Source organism: Bubalus kerabau, chromosome 18 (assembly GCF_029407905.1).
Source record: "Bubalus kerabau isolate K-KA32 ecotype Philippines breed swamp buffalo chromosome 18, PCC_UOA_SB_1v2, whole genome shotgun sequence".
In the NCBI taxonomy this organism is placed as follows: domain Eukaryota; kingdom Metazoa; phylum Chordata; class Mammalia; order Artiodactyla; family Bovidae; genus Bubalus; species Bubalus kerabau.
The window spans coordinates 25068296-25078118 of record NC_073641.1 but is presented as its reverse complement, the minus strand read 5'-3'; positions in this window follow the sequence as shown (position 1 = coordinate 25078118).

Here is a 9823-nt window from a genome sequence, read left to right as displayed (position 1 = left end):
ATCAGCGCAGTGAAGTCCTGTCCTGGAAGGGTGACCAAGCATTTATCTGGTTACCTGTGTCTTTTTGCTGCTGGAGATTCTGGCTAATAGGCATCATAAAGTTGTCTAACTCTAGTTTTGGGCCACCACAGGATTAGCATTGTAATTAAGTCAGGGTTTTTCTTTTTTTGGCTGTGCTGGGTCTTGTGGTGCACACGGGCTTCTCTTGGTGTGGAGCATGGCTCTAGAGTGCCAGGGCTGAATAGTTGCAGTGTGCAGGCCTCTCCAGTTGTGGCTTATGGGCTTAGATACAGCATGTGGGATCTTGGTTCCCCGACCAGGGATAGAACCCATGACGCCTGCATTGGATGGTGGATTCTCAACCATTGGACCACTAGGGAAGTCGCAAGGCAGGGTTTGATGAGGTGGTCATAAACCAAGGAATGTCTGTGACCTGGAGATGGGGAACAGTTGCTAAGAACAACAACTGTGGCAGCAACTGGTGCACACCAACTCTTACCTCCACGGGCCAATGGAATCACCATCCGTAGGAAATATTTCCTAAGCATGGCTGGAATGCCACACACAAAGCCAGGTGCCAGGGACTTATAGATAATAAGGCACTTAAACCTGAAAGAAAGTGATAGAAGATAGCATATGATGAAAACAAATCAGTGGCTCAGAAAGTAAGTGGATTCTAAAGACAATTTGGGGTGGGGAAGTCAGGATGAACTTTATGAAGGAGGGAGTGAATTGGACTTTGAAAGAGGAATGAAATTTGACTATGTGAAAATGGGTGGGGATTGAAGGGAGAAAGGTGAGAAAGGATGGCATTGTGGGAGAAGGTTTAGTGCCAAGGTAGGTTCAAGAAAAGTGGGAATGAGCGCTAGTGTGTAAGGATGCTTTCTGCTCATTGGGCCAGAAATGGCTTCCACACATTAATTCTTTAACATAGTCCAGAAGTTGGAGGGGCTTCTGGATGGCTTCATCCAGCAACTAAAGTGCCAGATTTTCATGTCTCTGCTCTGCAGTTCCCAGTGTCACATTTAACAGTCAGGCAATATATTCCCTTGTTCATATCCAACAGAAGAATGATTGATTTATCTTTACCAAAAATCTCAAACTAACCTGTCTATGTATTTCATTGGCTCAAACTGGCTTTAGGCCTGCCTGTTCCTAAACCCATCATTGAAGGAAATTGAATATTATGAATGGCTTGTATCAGTGGATCTCAAACCTCAGTCTGCATTGGACTCACCTGGAGGGCTCATACAAACATGTATTGCCACCCTGTTCTCCCTCAGAGTTTCTGGCTCAGTAGGTCTTGGGTTGGAATTTACATTTCTAACAATGTAAATATTGTATGATTAGTACTACTTGGTCTGGAATTTACATTTCTAACAATGTAAATGCTGTATGATTAGTACTACTTGGTCTGGAATTTACATTTCTAACAATGTAAATGCTGTATGATTAGTACTACTTGGTCTGGAACCACACTTTGGGGAGCACTATCTTAGAATGATTATTCATATTGGGGGTGAAGTGGAGGTTGGGGCCTCGATCACAATGTCTCCTATGGATACGGCCACTAAATGCACTCGTTTATCTGGCATACAGTTCCTGTTTCTGTCTGTTAAGCCAGTGTGATTATGTCTCCTTTACTCTCAAAAGTGCCCTGGTCACTTTCACATATAAATTGTATGATTATCTGACTATAAGATATAGTCAGATATATCTGACTGGCACTGTTTAGTTGCTGGATGAAGCCATTATCTGAAGACAGAGACCTTTCCCTACAAGTGAGCCCAGGCTAGGATCTATCAGGAAAGTATGTATTCCAACTGGGAAATCTCTTCTTTGTCCTGTGTCCAAGGATGTAAAGGAGGGGGAAAATCCAACAGTATCAACCATATTTTATACTGTTGGGTCCTGACTGATGTGTGGTAGGAGCATTGCTCTTAATTTATTAGGAAACTATCCTCTATTCATAAAATAAATATAGCTTTTGATACCCTTTTTGCTTAATGTTTTTAACAGTATAACTCATTTTATTAAGCTACATGCTTCAGTTGTGTCCGACTCTTTGCAGCCTATGGACTGAGGCCCACCAGGCTCCTCTGTCTATGGGGCTTCTCCAGGCAAGAATATTGGAGTAGGTTGCCATGCCCTCCTCTAGGGGATCTTCCCAACCCAAGAATCAAACCCGAGTCTCTTTATGTCTGCTGCATTGGCAGGTGGATTCTTTACCACTTTACTAAGCTGTAAGGCATCAATTGCAAATAACTCATTTAATGTCTCATGTTTATTGACTTCTAATTTTTATGAAAATATGAAACATGTATATTAATCTAAAATATTCTATTTTAAAAACTTTGACCATAATGCAGTTCACAGTAAAACAGAGTTCAGAATCAATAGTGTTAGTTGCCAAGTACTTCTGATTCATCCAGAACTAAAAATTTTTGTTGAAAATTTATTACATCTGGCAGTCATAGTAGGAGGCCATGTAATTTCTGGAAGAAAAGCAGTGAAAGAATATTTCTGTTTTTCTTTCTTAATCTAGTACACTTTTCTTAGTTTTTTTCTACCTAAAGGTTACCAAGACTAGGTTTGGAATGATCTTGCATATCAGATAGCTCCCACCTTATTCATAAAATCAGATTTAACCTCGTGAATTTCTTAAGAAACTGATAGCAAGCAGTGTTTGGGGTGCAGCTTAAGAGTTTACTTAAACCACTTCCTCCCAACCCCACACAAAATCATAAATTCAAGCAAAATCTAGATGAGACTCATAGATATCTCATTGCTCTTTGCAAAACCAAGAATTGTGAAATTTTACTTAATTCAAAATTGTTTGAATTGTGTTGTTCCAAGCCTTTTACTAAACTTTTCTTCTTATGCCAATGTAGCCACTTATGGTTTCAATTCTTTGAGAGAAGACAACTTGGGGTGGAACTAGTAAAACGGCAATATTATAAAAGTTTAAAGAAGGTAGAAGTTTTGGGTTGGAGAAAGCCTAGCAGTCTTCTTCTCTAAACTGCTGATCGTTAGGAGTCCCCTCTCTAACATCACTGGGAAAATGGTTCTTTAAACTGAGTTACTGCTTCCAGTGATAGGAAGGCCACAGTCTCAAAGGGTGGGGGATTGGTTTCACTGTTGAAAAGTTTTGCTAGAAAGTTTTCTTACAGTGAGTTACAACTGTGCTGTGCTGTGCTTAGTCGCTCAGTCATATCTGACTCTTTTGACCCCATGGACTGCAGCCCTCCAGGCTCCTCTATACATGGGAATTCTCTAGACAAGAATACTAGAGTGGGTTGCCATGCCCTCCTCCAAGGGATCTTCCCAACCCAGGTCTCCCGCATAACAGGTGGATTCTTTATTACCTGAGCCACCAGGGAAGCCCAAGAATACTGGAATGGGTATCTTATCCCTTTCTCCAGGGCATCTTCCCAACCTAGGAATCGAACTGGGGTCTCCTGAATTGCAGGTGGACTCTTTACCAGCTGAGCTACCAGGGAAGCCCCAAATGGGGTGATAAGGGTGGCATCCTAATCTAACAGGACTAGTGGTCTTATAAGGAGAGAGGAAGAAAGAGCTCTTTCTCTCCATTGCATGCATTGAGTGAGAAAAGGCCATGTGGGGACTCGGTGAGAAGACAGCCATCTGCAAGCCACAAGGAGAGCTCTCAACAGAAACTGAATAGACTGGCACTTTGATCTTGAACTTCTAGCCTCCAGAACTGTAAGAAATAAATTTCTGCATTTAAGTCACTCAGTCTACAGTATTTTGCAGCTTCCCAGGTAGCACTAGTGGTAAAGAACCAGTGAAAGAGACATAAGAGACACAGGTTCAATCCCTAGGTCGGGAAGACCCCCCTGGAGGAGGAAATGGTAACTCACTCCAGTATTCTTGCTTGGAGAATCTGATGCCAGAGGTGCCTGTTGGGCTAGAGTCCATAGGATCCCAAAGAGTCAAACACAACTGAAGCGACTTAGCACACACACACTACACTATTTTGTTATAGTGACCTGAGCTGACGAAGATATGCTGTACGGACTGCCTTTTCAATACCAGAGGTCTCAGCTACCCTAACACAGTCTTTAAAATGAAGATTCACCGTGAGTTCTATTTTACCTAATTTCTGTGCAGCTTGGGTCTGTCTCATCAAAATAAAGTTGTCTAAAAATGAATATAGAATATTCTAAATTCATTCTGACCAGTGAAGTATACATTAAAACATTATTTTCTTTATGCTAGAGTGCATGTATTACTGTGGGCCATACAAACGTTGGTTTTGGGTTTTCAGGAACACATTATTTACAACTTAAATTTGTGGCCACCTAAAATCTGCATATTTTTAAAAGTGAGCTTCTTTCTGGGTCCTGTAATCGAATAGGTTCATACCAAGTATGAGATCATATGAAGAAAAATGTAGAAGTTTAAAGAAAAGTGACACAGTTGACCCTTAAACAACACAGGTTTAAACTTAAACATTTCCACCCCGCCCACAATAAATAGCACTACATGATCTTCAGTTGATTGAATCTGTGAATATGGAAATTTGGATGTGGAAGGCTGACTAGAAAGGTAAACTCAGATATCTGAGTGCAAGGGTGTCCCTAACCTCCTCATTTTTCAATGGTCAATGGGATTTCACCATATAGCTGTGAATTCCAAGAGCCAATTGGTTTACATAACATGTAAGTCAGTTATATAGTATGTTGGAAAGGGCTAAATACTATGGAAAACAAGAGAAAGGAAAGCAGAGTAGGAGTTCTGGGGATTACATTCTTCTGGTCAGAGCACAGCAAGAAGCACATGTTCATTAACATGGTTGTTAACTTTTTCTGTTTCTGTTGCCTCAAACTCAGCCATGAATAAATTGATCACTTTGGAAATTTATTATGTATTTCACATATTTAATATCTCTAATGCAGGTTTGTTGTAGACTCTGGTAATTAATTCAGCTTAGGAAATAGTCACTGAGTTATTCACTTAGAGTAACAACTTGTGATTTTATTTATTAGTGATATATCTGATTTTGAAATGCCTTCATTTAGTCAATTGACCCATCATCCATCATTTAGTCAACAAATATTTATGGACTGCTTGTTATGCAGAAGGTTGAATTATATGTACATGTATTAAAGTTATAATTAAAGAATTACAAACTCTAGAATTCCTGGATATTTATAAAGGTAGAATTAGGTGTCTAGAAATATTGTGAAACTAAAAAATGGAAGTATGTTCTAATGCAAAGAATATAGCTGAGGGATGTGAAAGTTGGACTGTGAAGAAAGCTGAGCACTGAAGAATTGATGCTTTTGAACTGTAGTGCTGGAGAAGACTCTTGACCCTTGGACTGCAAGGAGATCCAACCAGTCCATCCTAAAGGAGATCAGTCCTGGGTGTTCATTGGAAGGACTGATGCTAAAGCTGAAACTCCAATACTTTGGCCCCCTCATGTGAAGAATTGACTCATTGGAAAAGACTCTGATGCTGGGAGGGATTGTGGGCAGGAGGAGAAGGGGACGACAGAGGATGAGATGGCTGGATGGCATCACTGACTCGATGGACAAGAGTTTGGGTGAACTCTGGAAGTTGGTGATGGACAGGGAGGCCTGGCGTGCTGCAATTCATGGGGTTGCAAAGAGTCGGACACGACTGAGCAAATGAACTGAACTGATGAGTATTTTTCATTTTTTTGTTTTTACCATTGTGTAAGTCCAGTGTTCTTGCCTGGAGAATCCCAGGGACAGAGGAGCCTGGTCGGAGGCCATCTATGGGGTCGCATAGAGTTGGACATGACTGAACCGACTTAGCAGCAGCAGCAGTAAGAACATGTTGGTTGGTCTTAAAATACGTCCTCTGGTAGATAGATTAGCATGCTTTCCTCATTGTATATGTGGGGAAACTTGAAACACCATGAAGATAGATATCTTGCACTTAGTCACTCAGGCTAAATGTTAGAATGGCGATGGGAAACTGTAGATTTCAGGGTCACTGTCTAGCAACATCTGATTTTGAGTCAGTTAGTGTAAGAGGTCACGTAGCTTTGCCTCCAAGTGTCTCTGGGAGCCAGGGGCCTTTCACTGTAACACTCATTCTGACCTCCCCTGTTTCTGGGGTCCACATTCTCAGTGTCAAAAGGCCTCAGGTAGCAGCAGTTCTCCGGATGCTCCAGGTCATCTCTTTTAGTCAATGGGGCCCAGCCTTCCCTCTAGTCCAGATATCAGCAGATACAGAAGGAGGGTGTAGGGGTGAAAGTGGGGCAGGAGAAAAGGCCAGAAGAAGGAAGCAATCATGTTTATTCCAGTTCCTTTATCTTACTGCTACTCCCAGCTTGTAACTTATCCTTCTCCTAATCAATTAGAGGAAAAACAACAACAAAGGAAAATGACAATCATAAAAGAATCTAGACAAGTGCCACTGACCATTTAGCTTTTGGGAACGGCATGTTGTTAGGCTGCACCCACAGACCTGCAAGCCTTGTAGTTGCCCAGGCTGGAGGCCGAATAGAGTGTGTAGACAGTGACAGAGACCGCAATGATTTACTGAGGAGGGGATCTTACATGTCTGCAGCAAAAAGTGCTGGAGCAACATGCCACTGTACAGCAGACAGAAGGTAGAATGTGGCAGCAATCTTCGCTCTTGGTGTGGTGGAGGGCGGCAGGGAGCAGGCTACTATTTCTAGGAGAAATTGACCTCGGATGGACTCATCAGCTACCCAGGAAACAAGCAGCTGAACAACATCCCTCCCAGCCCCTCAGGTTAATGACCATCACGAGGGCAGATGTTTTCCTTTAATAAATTAGCAGGTGGAGTCATTCTGGCCTAAGGGTTAGAACAGTCACTCACTGAGGCAGGGGGCACGCATGTTCACATGAGTAGGGTGTCGGTAAGGCAGGGCTGGCTGAGCAGGGGATGGACAAAGAGCAAGAGAACTTTTGGAGTGGCCTGACCCTGCACATGTTCACACCTTAACTTTTGAACATTGTTATCTGATGATTTTCAATCTGGTTACAAAATGGACAGAAGGCATATTACCCCATGAAAATGTATTAAAAATACCTGAGAAAGAAATAAAGTGAAAGTGTTAGTTGCTCAATCGTGTCTGACTCTTCAAGACTCCATGGACTGTAACCAATCAGGTTCCTCTTTCCAGGCAAAAATATCGGCTGCTGCTGCTGCTGCTGCTAAGTCACTTCAGTCGTGTCCGACTCTGTGCGACCCCATAGACGGCAGCACACCAGGCTCCCCCGTCCCTGGGATTCTCCAGGCAAGAACACTTGAGTGGGTTGCCATTTCCTTCTCCAATGCTTGAAAGTGAAAAGTGAAAGTGAAGTCGCTCAGTCGTGTCCAACTCCTAGCGACCCCATGGACTCTAGCAGCCCACCAGGCTCCTCTGTCCATGGGATTCTCTAGGCAAGAGTACTGGAGCAGGTTGCTATTCCCTTCTCCAGGGGATCTTCCTGACCCAGGGATCCAACCTGTGTCTCCTGCATTGCAAGCAGATTCTTTACCATCTGAGCTACCACGGAAGTCCAAAAATACCCGATGGAGTGGTGTTAAACTGGGAATCTCTGCCTCAGACCCTTCCAAGAGGATCTCATGCTAGTGAAGATTCTCAACCCTGGTTGCACTTTATAATTACCTGGGGAATTAAAAACAAAATTTCCCGGCCTGAGGCCCACTTCCAGGTGTTCTGAGTTCTTTGGTCTACGGTACAATCCTGAATGACATTTTTCAAAAGCGCCAGTGTGCTTTTAATGCACAGCCAGGATCACTGCCCTGGTGATCCCCTGTGGCTGACAGGAGAGCAACCCATCCTCCATGTCCCAAGCCCAGGTGTATGAGTGTGGAGAAAAAAACCTTGGGGACCATCAGCCCAGTGACTCTTCAACTATAGTTCACACACCAGCAGCATCAGGATCACCTGGGAGCCTTTTGAAAATGCATGTTCTCAGGCTTAACTCCAGACTTCCTAAATTAGAGACTCTCAGGGTGAGGTCCAGAAATCTATGTTTTAAAAAACCCTGCAGATGATTGTGATCTATAGTAAAATTTGAGATCCACCGTTCTAACTTAACCTATAGTATGCTGAACTTGTAATTTGAATATAATTGGGTTGCCTGCATGCATGCTAAGTCGCTTCAGTCCTGTCACACTTTTTGCAACCCCATGAACTGTAGCCCTCCAGGCTCCTCTGCCTATGGGATTCTCCAGGCAAGAATATTGGAGTGGGTTGACATGCCCTCCTCCAGGGAATCTTCCCGACCCAGGGATTGAACCCCTGTTTCCTGCAGCTCCTGCATTGCAGGTAGTCTTTACTGCTGAGCCACTGGGGAAGCCCGTAATTGGGTTAGATACCTATTTTTTTCTGATAGGACATTTTGGTTATAAACGAGACTATAGATAAGGCTTTGCTTGGCTAAATAAAGTGTGTTTGTAGAAATCTAAGACAGTAACTGAAGAGGACTCTGCTTTGAGGTATAGGTTCTTTCCCCAAGAAATCACACTGCATAGGCTGACATCTTCTCCACTGAGCTAAGCTCTTTTTGTATTGACTATGAGCTTATATTTTAACCTATTCAATGTAGGCCCTTCCCTATAATCAAACAATGTTTTCAAAGACAATGAAGATCAGCAAACAAAACCCTGCGCTTGACAAAAGGTCTGAAAACACTCAAAGTCACGCTGAGCCAAGACGTGTCCCTGGGAATCCACCGGGGCCTTGACTACAGCCGTCGCATGATTCGGTCATGCCAGAGAGCTGTGTCATCCCAGTTGGAGCTGAAGAATGATATTTTCTGACCCATTTTGTCCCTCAGTGATCCTGTTGGCTCTGAGGGAACCTTTAGATATGAAACTTTGGAGGTGGGAAGTTGTGTGTTTTCACACATGCTTCATGTTCTGTTTCCAGCTTTTGATATCAGTGAGGACTTCAGCAGTGCCCTAAGCAGGAAAACCGTGATATCATTGGAAAAGCCTCCCCACTGACAAACTTTCAGATTTCTTTGTTGTGGAGGAATGTATTATAGACTGAAACAGGTCTAAGGGATAGGCTGCTTTAGATCGCACCTGCTTCATATAGCTTATAAATTCTCGAGAAATAGATCACTCTTACAGGGACTGAAGACATGTTTAAAGTCAGAATCTAATGATTCACTCTGAGATTTCATATCAAGCCACAGGAACTAAAAATGCAACTATATTTCCTAATGCGAAACACCACCTGTAATCTTAATCCATTTAACTTCCTCAAATTGCCATATTACTCAAAACAGCCTATTTCTTCATTGAGCATAGATGAATTTCCTCTGTGGTAACTGTCACAATCTGACCCAGTGATCATGCTCCCCTGGCCACTTGCGTCTTCTCCTTCAAGGAAGGACATTGAGCAAACAGAAACGGTCTAGTTAAGGGCATGTGCTTGGAATCAGATTAGCCTTGTTCAAATCTACCAGCATGGCTTGAAAACGTGTACCTTCGGGTAGTTTCTTAGTCTTTTTAAAGTACAGTTTCCCCACCTATAAAATGAGGAAATAATAGTACCAACCTCATAGTATTAGCAATATCACAGAGTCTGTTACACAGGAAGTGCTCAATAAATATTACCTCTTATTTGAGTGGTACAGCAAAGTGGTTAAGAACAGGATCTTGAGGCCAAACTGTTTAGTTCAAATCTGAGCTTTGCCACTTACTAGCTGGGTGATCTTGGATATGTTTCCTAACTTCTCTGTGTTTCTATCTCCTTATTTATAAAATAGGAATAGTAATAATGTTATTTCACAGGTTGCTGGAGGATCAAATGAATCACAGCATGTAAAGGGCTTATAAC